At 36.1% G+C, this 17,329-nt stretch overlaps 1 protein-coding gene across 22 annotated transcripts in view; it reads right to left on the bottom strand.

The window, feature by feature from the left end:
- LOC124110154 (polycomb protein SCMH1) overlaps positions 1 to 17,329 on the bottom strand; it is a 199,287-nt gene that overhangs the window by 85,710 nt on the left and 96,248 nt on the right. The gene's annotated exons all lie outside the window — the stretch shown is intronic.

Below are 17,329 nucleotides of genomic sequence, written 5' to 3'. Positions count from 1 at the left end.
CTCCAGGATATGTAAAAAATAAAACAAAACAAAACAAAAAACTTAACACTAAACAAACAAACAAACAAAAAAACAAATAACCCAATCAATAAATGGGCTAAGGAACTGAACAGACACTTCTTAGAAGAAGATATACAGTCAATCAACAAAGATATGAAAAAAAATGTTCAACATCTCTAGCAATTAGACAAATGCAAATCAAAACTACTCTAAGATTTCATCTCACTACAGTCAGAATAGCAGTTATTAAGAATACAAGCAACAATGAGTTTGGGTGAGGATGTGGGGAAAAAGGCACATTTTTTACATTGCTGGTGGGACTGCAAATTGATGCAACCAATCTGGAAAGCAGTATGGAGGTTCCTTAGAAAATTTGGAATGGAACCACCATTTTACCCAGCTATCCCACTCCTTAATCTGTACCCAAAGGACTTACAATCAGCATATAACAGTGATGCAGCGACATCAATGTTTATAGCAGCACAATTCATAATAGCTAAACTGTGGAACCAACCTGGAGTTCTTCAATAGATGAATGGATAAAGAAACTGTGGGATTTATATACAATGGAATATTACTCAGCATTAAAAGAAAATAAAATCATGGCATTTGCAGGTAAATGGATGGAGGTGGAAAATATCATGCTAAGTGAAGTAAGTCAATCCGCAAAAAAGAAAGGCAGATTATTTTCTCTGAAAAGTGGATGCTGATCCATAATGGGGGTGGAGGGAGGAGCATGGGAGAAATGGAGGAATTTTGGATAGGGCAAATGGGAAGGAGAGAAAGGGAGGGGGCATTCAGGTAGGAAAGATGGTGGAACAAGATGGACATCATTACCCTAGGTACATGTATGAAGACATGAATGGTGTACAACCAGAGAAATGAAAAATTGTGCTCCATTTGTGTACTATGAACGGAAATGCATTTTGCTGTCATGTATAATAAATTAGAACAAACAAATAAAAAAATAAATAAATAAAACATTTGGTTTACCAAACCAGGGTACTGTGATAAAAGATAATTTAAAAAGTACTATCCAGGGCTGGGGTTGTAGCTCAGTGGTAGATTGCTTGCCTGATATGTGTAAGGTACTAGGTTTGATCCTCAGAACCACATAAAAATGAAACAAAGTGTATTGTCCATCTACAACTAAAAAAAATAAATAAAAAAGAGCACTATCCAAATCTTGTAAATTATCAACCCTACCTGATAGTAGAAAATACAAAATCCTCTTATTTAACATGACTATCATACTCTAGAGTTTGGTTTAATTTCAATGGCTGGAGAAAAAAAGGACCTGGAGGAACAAGATTATCAAACACCATAAAAAGGTTTCAGGTGAAACAAGAAACAAATTAGAGCCAGAGAACAGATACTAGGGGAATGCATATTTTTATCTCCAAATTAAAAAATAGTATTTTTACCCATTAGAGCTATCATAAATGGAAGATGCTCCTTTGGAAGGGTGCAATCTCTCTCTTTGTGAGGAAGAATTTAAATGAGGGCAAATGAGCATTTGTAGGGGATGTTTTCAATGGGAATTAGGGAAAGGTTGAATCTGATGACCTCTGAGGTTCCTCTAACCCTGAGATTCTAGGTTCCACCAGTATATACAGACCTGAATTTCATATTCAATTTTAAGACAACCAGCTGCCTTAACCAAATAACTTCTAGGTGGGAAAGAATATGGTAAAGAGTGACTCTGAAGTCTTCATGCATTACAAAAATGTGAAATTCAAGGTGGATACAATTTTCCAAAATAATGTTTTTTTATCTGAAAGCTTAATAAATTTATCATTGTCAGCAAATGCTTACAAGTTGTCCTTCTTGATGTGACCAGCTCATTTAATTTTGAAGAAAATGCCTGCCAAGTATTTAAGTCAGTTATTCTTTTAAGATAATGTTTGATAAAAAAAAATGTGGCTAGTTCACCTTGCAACTCAATCACAAAAGTGCTTTTTCCTGAGACAACCATCACACTTGGGTATTTCAAAATGGAGAAACCAAACTTGGAAGGAGCATGGGAGGAATGGAGGAATTTTGGATAGGGCAAAGGGGAGGGAGAGGAAGGGAGGGGGCATTCAGGTAGGAAAGATGGTGGAACGCGTCTTAAAAGGCTCGCCAAAGGCCACACGGCAGATACTAAGATTTGAACCTACACCTTTCAGTCTCCAAAGTCTATGTTCTTTCCACAATGTTACCCTTAAACTAACAGGTAAATGTGGGAAATGCATCCAAATAAATAAGATAAAAAAACTAAACATGCCTGATTATAATAATGAAGAATATTAAGACTCTGCTGCCTTCTCAGTTTCTCTAAATAATCCTTAGTTGTCAGTCTTGGCTGCTCCAAAGAATTCATCATCAAATTTATCCTCTCTGCAGCAACAATAGAGCATATGGAATTGGAAATGGAATCATAAAATGTATGACAGTCTAGTTTGTGAGGATATGTGTCTACATGACACAAAACATGGAAAAACTATGGAAAAGAAAAAAAGCACAGGGGAAACCCAGTTCATTTACTGGTTTCCTGAACTGGAATATAATTTTCATTCATGGAAATCTCTCACTGGCCTTGGCATAGTAATTTAGAGGATGTGTTCTTTATTAGCTTTGCTTATCTTGGCTGGGTTCAGTTATATGCTGCCAGCTGGCCTGATGCCAAGGCTGAAACGCCACTCCTCTAAATTCCAGTTTGTTTAATAAAGTATGTCTGCTTCCTGCTTCTAGCTAACTGACACATTTGGTATTCCACATTCAGCTTCCTTTCCCCCTCCCAACTCTTATCCCTACAGTCTGTGGATCTGTAACTACATCTGTGACTACAAAGACATGTCACATTTTTTTCAGAGTCTTTGGGCTGAGATATCTGTAGAGTGGGAAAACAGAAAGATAACTAAAATCATGCATGATGGGACCACAAGCCAACTTTAAAAGACTCATATTACCGAAACTCAAATGTGTGACTTAGTTGCCTAAAGCTAAAGGTAAAAGGAGCAATCTAGCAAATGGAAGGCTGTATCTTCTCAGTAGAGGTTCTGCAAATGTATCTGATCAAACCAAGGCCACTCAGAGAGGTGACATAAAACTACCCTGTGAGGTAGTATCTGCTAGTCAGTCACAGTCAAGTGGACGTGTTCCAGTTTTCCTAGTATAGGACCAATAAATTTTTAAATGATTTATATTTTATTATTTATCTATATTTATTCTTTTTTTTTGTTATAAACACCACCAGGATATACCCTGATTATCACAAGAGCATGGAACACAACCTGCTCCAATTTAGTCCTAGCACTTACCCATCCTACTCCCCTCCCTCCACTTCACTGATCCCTCTTCAATCTATTTACAGTTTAATTTCTTTAAAAAAATTAGTGTCTGTGGATACAGATAATGATGGGACCCACCATGCCACATCAATGCATGCATATATGAAAGTTTGGTCAGATTCATTCCATTTTCCTGTCCCTTTTCCCCCTCCTAAGTCCCCTTCATCTACTCTACTGATCTTTCCTCTATTTTGATGAAATCCTTTTCCCCCCTTTCTCTCCCTCTTTGTTTGGTTTTTAAATTTCTGCTCTCCCCCTCTTATTTTGGATTAGCTTCTGTATATTAGAGAAACATTTGACCTTTGACTTATTGGGACTGGCTTATTTCACTTAGCATGATGTTCTCCTGTTCTATCCATGTAGCGGCAAACACCACAATGCCATTCTTCTTTATGGTTGAGTAGTACTCCACATCTTCTTTATTGATTCATTTGTTGAAGGGTACCTAGGTTGCTTGGATATTGTGAATTGTGCTTCTAAAACACTGATGTGGCTGTATCACTGTAGTATGCTGATTTTAAATATTTTAGGTATATACTGAGGAGTGGTAGCTGGGTCATATGGTAGTTCCATTCCTAGATTTTGATGAATCTCCATACTGTTTTTCAGAGTGGTTACAATAATTTGCAGTCCTATCAACAATGCATCAGTATACCTTCCCCCCACATCCTTGCCAATTTTTATTATCATTTGTATTCTTGATAATTGCCATTCTGATTGGAGATGAAATCTCAATGTAATTTTATTTTTTTAAATATGTATTTTTTAGTTGTATATGGACACAATATCTTTATTTTATGTGCTGCTGAGGATCAAACCCAGGGCCTCACACGTGCTAGGCGAGTGCTCTACCACAGAGCCACAACCCCAGCCCCTCAATGTAATTTTCTTTTTTTGTAAATATTTTTTTAGCTGTTGATGGAACTTTATTGTTTATTTATTTATTTATATGCAGTGCTGAGAACTGAACCCAGTGCCTCACAAATGCTAGGCAAGTGCTCTCCCACTGAGCCACAACCCCAGCCCTCAGTGTATATATTTCCCTAGTTGCTAAAGATATTGAACATTTTTTCATATTTTTATTGACCACTTATTTGTATTTCTTCTTTTGAGGAATATCTGTTTAGTTCTTTTGTCCATTTATTAATTTGGTTATTTGTTTTTTGGTATTAAGTTTTTTGATTTCTTTGTATACTCTCGATATTATTGCCCTGTCTGAAGATCTGGTGGCAAAGATTTTCCCCCATTCTGTAGGTTCTCTTTACTCTCATTTCCTTTGCTGTGCAGAAGCTTTTTAATTTGATGCCATCCCATTTATTTATTTTATTTTTTACACTTTAAGAATCTTGTTAAGGAAGTTAGTTCCTGTGTTAACATGTTAGAGAATTGGTCCTACATTTTCTTCTAGCAGTTGCAGGATTTCTGGTCTAATTCCTAGGTCTTTGATCCATTTGAGTTCACTTTTGTGCAGGACAAAAGGTAGGGGTTAAATTTAATTTTTCTACATATGGATAAAACACGTAGCACCAGTTTTCCTAGCACTATTTGTTAAAAAAGCTATCTTTTCTACAAGGTATGTTTTTGGCACCTTTATCTAGTATCCGATAACTGTATATATGTGGCTTTGTCTCTGTGTCTTCTATTCTATTGGTCTTCATACCTGTTTTGGAGCTAGTACCATGGAGTTTTTGTTATTATAGCTCTGTAGTATAATATGAGGTCCAATATTGATATGTTTCCTGCTTCTCTTCCCTTGCTAAGGATTGCTTTGGCTGTTTGGGTCTTTTATTTTTCCAAATGAATCTGTATAGTGCTTAAGACAATGAGTTTTAAAAGTTACAATCAAACTCCTGCCTTCTTGTTATATCATCCTTATAACCTCCTGTGTGTCTCTGCTCCGTTTAAGAGTTGTGGACTCTGTGTGCAGTTCCAAGTTTCTTGGATACGTGAGCATCCAATTTCTATAATTTCTATATTATATTGTATCTACAGATATAACTAACCTATATTAGCAACTATTATGTATTACCCAGTACTATGTATTTGCACACCTATTTTTCATTTCAATAAATCAACCTGGAAGGTAGACACTCTTTATAATCTCTACTGAGCCTAACACTGCTAACATGGGCTGCTCTAAAACTGCTGGAGAGATGCATGAGTAAAGGCCAGAGTTACTAGATGTAATTAGATTACAAGGACAAAGCTAGAAGCTGGAATAAGGAGAGGGAGGGAGGGAAAGGAAGAGAGGGAGGGAGTAGGTGTGAAAATAAACTTTAAGAGCTTACAGTTGGGTTTCTTTAACCAAGAGTAATGTGGCCCCAGTCTTATCTGTCCCACAACAATGTCACTGCTTTAGTTCCCTCTCTGACCTGGAGTGATACCAGCTGGCTAACTGATGCTTCTGGCCTCTGGACACCATTTATCCTTTTGTTGCTATTGGGATGGTTCAAAACAGAGCTCTGGCTTGTAATTCTACCACTTAAAATCCATTAAATGGCTCTCACTGCTCACCGGGTTAATTCCCAGTTCCTGAAAAGAGCCCTCTAAGGAAAGCTGTGCCTTTCCTGTGCCTACCTCTCCAGACTTCTCCTTGTTTAATTCTCTCCTTACAACTCATCATCTAGCCATTTAAACACATTTTGTGTTCTTAACTACACTTCTGTTTAAATTTTGGACCTCCACTAATCTGTTCCCACTGCTAGCTAGAGCTCTGTCTCCCATCTCTGAAACCATCTTCAGGTTTCATTTTGAAGGCTTCTGTGATCTCCAACCTTCAATCTCTCCATCTAGATTAAAGGTATTCTGCACTTTGCTCTTCCAAAGTTGTAATTCTCTATTGGTCTACACACTCAAAAAACTATGGTGTCCTTCTTGATCCATCCAATGACTAGTATTCAATCATGACTTGATGGTTAGAATTTCAATGATCTCAAGTCATGACCTACAAGCCTTAGTTGTGTCTATCCCAGTTTCCCTCTCTGTACTCTAGGATTACAGTTTGACCAATGCTTTTTTTAATCCTAGAATCCAAAACTGAATGGAGCATATTTTCCTATTGTAGTTTTACAATAAAAGAGAATATTCTTAAAAGTGTAGAAAACACTTTTCATGGGGGGGGGGCGGAGATATTCTAAAAGTTTGGCTTTTAAACACCAAATTCTTACCCTACATACAGGCCAGGGTAATATTCCTGTACATTAGCCATAACATTGTGTCAGATTTTGAAGTTTTATCTTTGTACAGTGAAATCTGTCCCAGGCGAAAATAATAGACTGAAAGGGTAAAGAAGGCCCGATTGACTATATACTCCAACAGGTGTACTGAAGGGCAGCACCTGTACTGGACTCTCATATTTTAATTAGTATGTAGAAATCAGACAGATCCAGTTGATACCATTTAATACAGGCCTAACACTGTTTTACATCTTACAGGGGTAGTTAGTTATTAAATAAAGTCATATGAGACTGATAGATAATCTGGAATAGCAATAAATTAATTTTAATAAAAATAGAAGTACAAAGTAGCATGGGTCTCAAGCTCACTTCTTCTTATAAAAGTTCAGAGAAAGCTAAGCTATAATCTGAAACTGGCTTTCCCATCTGAAATCAGAGCAAGGGAAAGTTAAGTGCATAGCTATGATGGCTGAAGATCTCATTAGGATTATTATGCCATATGCACTGGATTCTTTATTTTGCTTTTTAGTTTAAAAAATAAACATGCATCTATTTCAATTACATTTGCACATTTTCTCTCCCTATATAATTGTAATTTTAATGTCTTTAATAACTAATTCTCAACCTATTCTATAACATTACTATCTGGATTAGAGGAACTGTAGAGAATATTATCAATAAGTTTTTGTTTTTCCTAAAGCTGGTTAGTATGTAGCTTTGCTCTGAAGTGATTGTAATAAATAGGGTTTAATATCTTCTCTCAAAGTGGTGCTGATATTAGGAATAGCAGAGGACATACACTTAATGAAAGTATGAATACTTGGATATTTGCCTAGTCTGGGACTCTTAATAGAAATAAGTTCACCATATAGTCTCTTACATAAAAGCAGAAATGATAATCATACTAGCAGATGGATAGATATACAAACAATATGAAAAAAATCAAGGGAATAAATCACCCCAAATAACCCAAAAAACTTCAAAAACTGATCCCATTGATACCATAGTGGAGGAAATGTCAGAGAAAGAACTTAGAAAGTTAATAGTTAAAATGTTCAATGAGCTGAAAGAAGATGTAAGAATGAACTCAGAGAGAAAATATAGGAAGTGAAAGATCATTTCAATAAAGAGAGAGTCTGAAAAAGAACCAAATGGAAATCCTGGAAATGAAAGATTCAGTAAGTCAAATTAAAAATTCAACGTACAGCTTGGGAGAGTGAGGCAAAAGCATCGTGAGTTCAAAGCCAGTCTCAGCAACATACTGAGGCCCTAGGCAACTCAGTGAGACCCTGTCTCTAAATAAAATATAAAAAAGGGGCTGGGGATGTGGCTTAGTGATTTAGCACCTTTGGGTTCAAACTCCAGTACCAAAAAAAAAAAAAAAAAAGGAAAGGAAAAAAAATCAATTGAAACTATCACCAATCAATTAGATCACTCTAAAGACAGAGTCTCAGGCCTTGGAGACAAACTATATAATATTTAAAATAAAGTTGACAACAAAAATATTAAGAGACCATAACCAGAGTATCCAAGAAATCTGGGATAATATTAAAAGACCAAATTTAAGAATTTAATATCCAAGTATTCATACTTTCATTAACAGATGAAGGCTCTAAAATACAAAGTAAAGGAATGTAAGACCTTTTCAATGAAATGATATCAGAAAACTTTCCAAATCTTAGGAATAAGAGGGAAATCCAAATATAAGATGTATATAAGACCTAAAGGGCTGAGGTTGTGGCTCAGTTAACAGAGATAATGCCAACAAATCCACCTCATAGAAATCAGATAGTATTCCCTAGCTCAAGGAGATACCTGTGCCATTATAAAAATTAAACGTTGTGCTTCTAGAAAATCTACTAATGTTTCTAAAGCCTTGAATGACCTCCACTCACAAGTAAATGAAGTGTCAGACCACATCCTAAGCTCTAATAAGTTACTATCTTCATAGTCTTCAGAGGCTGGCTGATAAAACTGATTATTTTTGTGTTAACTACAGACAATAATGCTTTGCTGCATTGCTTATTGTTGTCCTAGCATGGTCTTTCCTCCATGTATACCTGGTCCAGCCACCTGCCAACTGCTATTATGGACCTCTGGACTGCCCTGGTGCACAAGATGCCAGAGTTCATTAAGCTCCAGATGATGATGAAAATATGACCCTCCATGGAGCTGTCTCCTAGCTTCTCTTGAGGCAATTCCAGACAGATCCTCTAGAGGGATTCCTTGACTACCATAACCAATGCCCATCATCAGCTCAAAGACACTAGAGCAGTTACTGACTCTTTTCCCTGATAGCAGTCAAGGACCTCTTCAGAGAGGGGTTGAGGCAGGAGATATATCCTGTAGGCAGACAGAAATGGGGACCTCAATGAATAAGATCCCACCACCCCAGATTAAAACCGTAGGCTAACATCTTTTAAAATTTTTTTAATTAATTATTTTTTTTAGGTTAAAGTCTTTTTGTGTGTTTTTGGCTGCTTGACTGGAAGGCTCCACACACACTTGATGCCCAACTCCTGTCCTTGGCAAAGATATCTTAACCAAGTTCAATGTCTCTATTCATTTTAATTCCCACCATAGCTTCCCACACTCATCTCCTTAATCCTTATATACCAACCAAATGTCTTTCATTCCCCTCTAACATCCCGATCAGTGCTTCTCCCTGAGATATTAACCATAATATGGAATATCTCCAAACCCATCATGGTCACACACCACACTCCTGTTAAAATCTCCCTACAAGATCCCACCTCCAGCTAAAACAAGTTGTCTCCTATCATTGCTCTGATTGTCATGACTATAACCTGGGGATCTTCTTCCGATGTGGAAATAATACTTAAATCTGTTTACCCACCAATGAGACAAGAACTTGCCTAGTCACCTTTCTCTTCCCAATTCTCTGTTTAATTTTTGGCCTTGCCATTAGGACCTCCCTGTTTTGGCTCTTCACCTCCTTTTTTTTACAGGGGGTCATAAATGCCATTATTGATCAGAGTCCAGAACATTCTCCTGCTAAGCTCCATTACAACTGCTCAATACCAACACCTACAGGCATCCTCAACTGACAGCACCTTTCAATGGGAATTAGTTTAAAATATATCACCACCCCTTCTCCCATCATAACTTTCTTATCAAAGATAAAGGCAGGAATGTTATCAAAGAAAAAGGCAGGAATGTTAGGTAGGACTTAACACAAGCATTGTCATTTTGAAACATATCCTCCACCTTAGAAAAGGAGTCACCTCAAGGTCACTCTGACTCAGCCCTGACCTAAACCTCAGACAATACTCCAACATCACACAAAGAAACCCCAAACACTCCATCATCATAAGAAAGGAAATTGTTATCTGGGACTAAAATCCTGAAAAACACCTGGTTCCTTATGAAGTTGACACCACAAGGACCCTTCCCTAACAACCCCTTAGCAATGGCCTAACCACAAAAATTTCCCCCTCAATCCCCAGGCTGTAAAGGGAAGGCAGTCTCAGTCGTCACTGGGTCCCCTTCTGATGGTTTGTCCAGAATAAAAAACAAACAAACAACAACAACAACAAAAAACCCACCACCAACAACAACAAAAGAGAAATATGGAAGAAAATAAAAATCATCTCTATACGATATCATTGAATGTATGTGGTCTAAATTCTCCAATTAAATTGGCAGACTTTATTAAAAACAAGACCCAACCATATTTTAATAGAGATTCACCTTACCGGCAATGACATCCATAGACCGTATGTCAAAGAATAGAAAAAAGATATATCAAGCAAAAGAAAACAAAAGCAAGCAGTAGCTACTCTCATATCAGTCTTCAAGTCAAAATTAACCAGAAGAGACAAAGATCACTTCATACAGGTTATTATCCGACAACAAGATATAATGATTGGGGGCTGGGGTTGTGGTTCAGTGGTACAGTGCTTGCCTAGCATGTGTGAGGCCCTGGGTTCGATCCTCAGCACCTCATAAAGATAAATAATTAAAATAGAGGTATTGTGTCCAACTACAATTTAAAAATATTTAAAATAAAAGATAAATATTTAATGATTGTAAATATTTATGTCCCAAATAACAGTTCACCTAAATATATAAAACAAATCAATATAAAGAATGAAACCAGTAGCACCTTGATACCAAAACCAGACAAAAACACATCAAGGAAAAAAAATTTCAGACTAATATCCCTGATGAATATAGATGCAAAACTTCTCAGTAAAATATTAGCAAAGTGTATTAAAAACACATTAAGAAAATAGTACACCATGATCAAGTGGTTTTTATCCCAGGGATGCAAGGTTGTTCCAACATACATAAATCAACAAATGTAATTCATCACATAAATGGGGTAAAGAACAAGAGTCACATGATTATTTCAATAGAAGCAGAAAAAACATCTGACAAAGGCCAGCACCCAATTCATGTTTAAAACACTGGAGAAACTAGGAATAGAGGAACCTACCTCAACATTGTCATAGCTATATGTGACAAACCCAAGGCCAACATTATAATGAGCAGAGAAAAACTGAAAGCATTTCCTCCAAAGTAAGGAACAAGACAAGGATGTTCAATCTCATCACTCTTATTTATCATAGACCTTGAAACTCTGGCCAGAGCAATCAGGTAAGAGAAGGAAATTAAAGGGATACAAATAGAGAAAGAACAAATCAAATTATCTTTGTTTACTGATCCTATATTTAAAAGACCCGAAAAACTCCAACAGAAGGCTTCCAGAGCTGATAAAATAACAGGCTACAAGATCAACATACATTAATTAATTATTTTCTTATACTCTAATTTTGAATATGCTGAGAAAGAAATCTGGGAAACTTGCAATAGCCTCACAAAAAATTAAAATATTTGGGAATAAATCTAATCAAGGAAGTGAAAAACCTCTACAGTGATAATAACTATAGAACACTGAAGGAATAAATTGAAGACCTTAGAAGATGGAAAGACAACTGATGTTCTTGGATAGGCAGAATTAATTAACACCAAAAGTGTTACACAGATTAAATGCAATATCCATTAAAATATCAATGACATTCTTCACAGAACTAGAAAAAACAGTTCTGAAATTTATTTGGAAAAATAAGAGATCCAGGATAGCCAAAGAAATCCTGGGCTAGAAGAGTGAAGCTGGGGGTATCATAATACTGAACCACATGTAATAATACAGAGCTACAGTAACAAAAACAGCATGGTACTGGCACCAAAACAGACCGGAAGACCAATGAAATAGAAGACAGAAAAAAATCTACATAGACACAATCATCTGATACTTGATAAAGGTGCCAAAAAATACGTTGGAGAAAATGGTGCTAGGAAAACTGGATATCCACATGCAGAAGAATGAAACTAGATCCCTACCTCTCTCCATGCACAAAGGTCAATTCAAAGTAGATCAAAGACCCAGGAATTTGATCAGAAACTTTGTTGTAGGCTCAACACTCTAACATATTGGCACAGGAACCATCTTCCTTAACAAGACTCCTAAAGTGCAATTAATCAAATAAATTCAATAAGTGGGATGGCATCAAATTAAAAAGCTTCTGCAAAGTGGAGGAAACAAATAAGAGCATGATAAGAGAGTTTACAGAATAGGAGAAGATCTTTGCCCTCTGCTCTTCAGACAAGAGATTAATATCCAGAATACATAAAGAACTCAAAAAATATAACACACACACACAAACAACACAATCGATAACTGGACAAAAGAACTAAAAATGACACTTCTCAAAAGAAATACAAATGGCCAAAAAATATATGAAAAAATGTTCAACATCTCTAGCAAATAGGGAAATACAAATCAAAACTACATAAAGATTTCATCTCACTTCAGTTAGAATGGCAATTATCATGACTACAAATAAATACTAATGAGGATGGAGCGGGGTGGGGAAAGGAACACTCGTACACCGTTGAGTGAAAATTTGTACAATCATGCTGGAAAGCAGTATGAAAATTCCTCAAAAAAACTAGGAATGGAACCACCATATGACTCGAATACCACTCCATGGTATTTATCTAAAAGAACTAAAATTAGTATACAGCCACATAAGTTTATAGCAGTGCAATTCATAGTAGCCAAATTTTGGAACCAGTCCAGATGCCATAAACAGATGAATGGATTAAGGGAATGTGGTATATATACACAATGGGGTTTAACTCAGCTATAAAGAAGAATAAAATTATGGTATTTGTGGGTAAATGGATGGAACTGGAGAACATCATGCTGAAGGAAATAATCCAGACTCGGAGAATCAATGCTTCCATATGCAGAAGCTAGACCAAAATAAGAGGTGGAAAGGTGTATGGAGGAGATTTCCATAAAAATAGAAGAGAGATCAGTAGAGTAGAGGAAGGGATTGAGGGGTAGGAGGAGGGATGGGAAAAAAGAGGAGTGGTGGAATGAAACTTACCAAACTATCCTATGTACATATATGAATATACTACAGTGAAGTCCACCTTTATGTGTATCTACAAAACACTACTTAAAAATATAAATAAATAGAAGACCAGTAGAGATGGTAGAGAAAAAAGATGGGAGAAGAGAGGAAGGAATGAAATGGGAAAATACTAGGGATTGAATTAGAGCAAATTACATTCCATGCTTATATGATTATATCAAAATAAACCTTGATATTATGTATAACTATAAAGCATTAATAAAAAATAGAGCATGTTTCTATTTCAATTATAACTTTCAAAAATGAGCCAAAAAAGTGCTTCTTCATTTTATAACCAAGTATCCTGGATTAGTTGGAATCTTGATAGCTGCTGCCCATCAGTTTAGGAGCTAAAGGGATACTACTGGTTTAGCAAAGAAGAAAAGGAGAGGCAGTGAACAGCTGGCATGCAGGACTCCCTTCATTAGATGGAGCTAGGTAGTAGGTGAGCTGATTGATCTAGAATCAAGTAGGAGACAAGGTCACAAAAGTCACTTGCTACCTATTTCCCAAATCATTAAACTACATGTATTACAGAAGTAGAAGGTCCTTCAAAGACCAAGTTCAGCCTCTCGTGTATATAACAAGTGTGTTGGCTCTACTGCTACTAGAATCCAGATCAGTGCTCTGATATATTACCACACTACATCTTTTCTACTTCCTACCAGGATCTGGGAGCCAAAATCCAGGATCTCAAATGAAGCTCTGAAAAGAGGCCAGTGGAGAACAGGGAGAGTATGAGGATGATGGGTGAAGGCAATACAGCTCAAACTGTACTGGACCTGACAGCTGCTCCATGAAGAAATCTCCAGAGTCTCTCTCTCTAGACTCATATCAATAGAGTTGACATTTAATTATCTAAGTTTCAGTTTTCTCATAAATAAAATGTATCTAAAAATAATTGCACCTAGTTCAGAGTTACCAGGAAGATAATATGAAACAGCGTGTAAAAAAATATTAAATGAACACTGGGTTTTTTCCTACTTATAAGCATCAGATATTTCATCTTACTTTGAATTTTTAAACAATTTAAACACTAATGACCAGAAGGCAGAAAGAATGGAGGAGATTAGAAAGAACAGGCTTATGTACAGAGAACATCTTGTTTTGTGAAATGAATTGTGTAATCACATTCTTTCCACATTGCATCACTTGTTCCTCAGCCAGGATACTAAGATGGCTGAGCCTCTGCTATTATGAAAAGCTCCACTCTAGGACCTACTGAGAATGAGGTCAGGGAGAAAATAGTTACTGAAGGGAACAATGGAATGATAAATGCTGGAATTATAACCAAAGGACCTATCTGGAAATATCATATAGAAGAAGGTCTATTGGCCTTCTGAGCCTGGTCCTTCTGGCCATCTTCCATGAAAAATTTAAGGTCTTCAGAGAAATGCAGAAGAGAATAGTCAGAAAACTCCTCTGGAAGCCTCAACTGCATTGTGAGTCACTTCTTATCAGCGTGAGTGCAGTCAGATAGGAACGCATGCCCAGTAATTCCTGGATACAAACTCCCAGCTCTGGTTCGGTAGGATTGCCTAATGTCTCTAGGAGATTTTCCAATAAAACAACATAATTTTCCAGGCAAGAAACTGAGAAAATTGACCTATTTACTGAATGAAACTTGAATTACCAGAGCCTATCCTGTTTTGACCTCAAATACATAAAAATGACTGCAGTACCAGTTCCAAGGCACCTCTCTTGCTGCTTCTCAGAGCAATAATTTAATAAGGCATGAAGAGGATTGGCAACAGATTTCTCATACTGACTCCTGGGCATATATTTCTTGTACCATATAGAGGAGTGGCACTTTCCTGATCACCTTACTTCTAGTTCCCCCTACCTTAGCACCACTATCCTAATCCAAGCCACCCTCATCTCTTCCTCATTCACAATAACCACTGCACAATCCATTCTCCACAGAGCAGCCCAAGTGATTTTTTAGGTAACATCTTTATTGCCATATAATTCACATGCCATAAAATTCACACAATTCAGTGTTTAAGTATATTCACAAAGTTTGTGCAAACATCACCCCAATCTAATTTTAGAACATTTTCGTCATCCCAGAATAAAACCCCATATCCATTAGCAGTCACTTCTAATATCTCCCCTGGCCCCTGGCAACCACAAATCCACTTCTGCCTCTATATATTTACATGCTCAGGACATTCCATATAAATGTAATCAGACAGTGCATGTTTTTTTTCCACTTATAATATCTTTATGATATAGCTATGCTGTAACACTATCAGTAAACCATTCCTTTTTATTGCCAAATAGTATTTTATTATATGGCTATACCACATTCTATTTATCCATTCATTGGCTACTGGGCTATTATGAATAACACTGCCAAGAATATTCATAATGTGTTTCATGTGAACATATGTTTTCTAGTTTCTTGAGTATATATCTACGAGTGGAACTTCTGGGTCACATAATAAGTATGTGTAACTTCAAAATTGTTTTCAAATGTTGCTGCAGTACTTTATGATTTCACCACAATTTATGAGAGTTCTAATTTTTCCAATCTTCCATAATATTGTAATTGTTCATCTTTTGATTACAGCAATACCCGTGGGTGTGAAATGGTTATATCACTATGATTTTGGTTTACATTTCCTTAGTGATTAATGATGCTGAGCAGCTTTTCAAGTGCTATTGGTCATTTGTATATATTACTTAGAGAAATATCCATCTAAATCCTTTGCCTATTTGGTTTATTTATGTTTTCTTACTGCTGAGCCATAAGTGTTCTTTTATATTTTGGATATGAATTCAAGTGATTTTCAAAAAGTACATCAGATCTTGTCACTTGTTACTCCCTTGCTTAGCACCCTCTAATGGTTCTCTAGTAAGTACAGAATAAAGTTCAAAATTCTCATTCTGGTTACAAAGCCCTGTATCTTCTGACATCAGTTTGCTTCCCTGGCATCAACTTGTACTACCTTCTCACTCAGGCTGTGTATTCTAGTAAGAGCAATCTGCTTTCTGCCCTGGAAACAAAGTGAGCTCATTCACATTTCAGGACAACAGCATTAGCTGTCCCATTTGTATGCTTGGCACTCTTTCCTTGATTGGTTCCTTCTTATCATTCAGGTCTTAATTCAAACATTGACTTTTCAGACAAATTTTCCTGAAAAGAAATTCTATCTAGAAGTTACCCTTCCATAAAGAAACTTGGGGATGATAGATGCAGTCATTATTTTGATTGGGGTAATGATTTCATGGATGTATGTTTATTCAAAGTTTTTCATATTAAATATTTTCTTATTAAAGTTTTTCACTTTAAATATATGCGATAAATTTTACATCAACTATACTTCAGTAAAGCTATTAAACATATAGTTTCCTTTATTACTATAGTTTCACTGTCACTAGCTTATCAGACTTTGTTTTCTTAGGAGAAATTATCTCATTTCCCTTTACAAATTATCTACTGGAAATGACTTTCTTCTTTTTTCATTTTTCTCTTTTGGTGCTGGAGATTAAACCCAGGCCCAAACTTAGGAAAAGGATGAGCTCTACTACTAAGCTATATCCCTAGCACTTGAAATGGTCTTATTTCTTGATTTAAACATCTGCTCTCTGTCTTACCCCTCTAGAACAAAAGTGTTATGAAGGCAGGATTATTGTTCATCTTTGTCACTAAAGCATCCTCAGCTTGGCTGACAATGATGTGCTCAATAAATATTTGGCTAATTGAATTAAAGAACAGAAGTTTAGAAAAGAGACTGTGAGACAATAGGAAGAGTGAATTTTTCTTTCCTCAGGTTTACCAGTACACTTTAGACTTAAGAGGATGGAAGTATTATTATTTTCCTTATTAAAAGCAGCCATCTCTAAATCTATCCTGGATGATCTCTATCATTATGACCATCATCATCAACAATCATCATCATCATCATCATCATCATTAAAAGTATAATTTATGATTCATTTAGTCTGTGGCACTATTATAATATTTCTCCATTAGTGGTTAATTTTATAATAGTATAATAATAATAATATAACATTATGTAGTAATTGTAACAAATATAGCATAACTATAATAATAGCAGCATTAATACAATAACAATTTATTTTAGCCCCTTCTATTTGCCAGATGTAATTTCATTTATTCCTCATAATAACTTTATGAAGTAGGTATTCTTTTAAAGATGTGGAATCAGAAGTTTAGAGAGGTGAATTAACTGTTCAAAGCCACAGAGCTTGTATGGTGGAGATGGATCCCATCTTGCTGTAACAATTCTGAAATATTTTTTACAACACAGTGTTACCCTAGCTCATTATTTGCCTTGAGAATTTTATTTGCCTTGAGAACGACATTTGCCTTGAGAATGTTACTACCTATACTTTGAAAGGGGTTAGA

This window comes from Marmota monax, unplaced genomic scaffold, assembly GCF_021218885.2.
Source record: "Marmota monax isolate L192 unplaced genomic scaffold, Marmota_monax_Labrador192_F-V1.1 WCK01_AAM20220418_F8-fsc00008, whole genome shotgun sequence".
In the NCBI taxonomy this organism is placed as follows: Eukaryota; Metazoa; Chordata; class Mammalia; order Rodentia; family Sciuridae; genus Marmota; species Marmota monax.
This window is presented reverse-complemented; position numbering and strand designations above follow the sequence as displayed.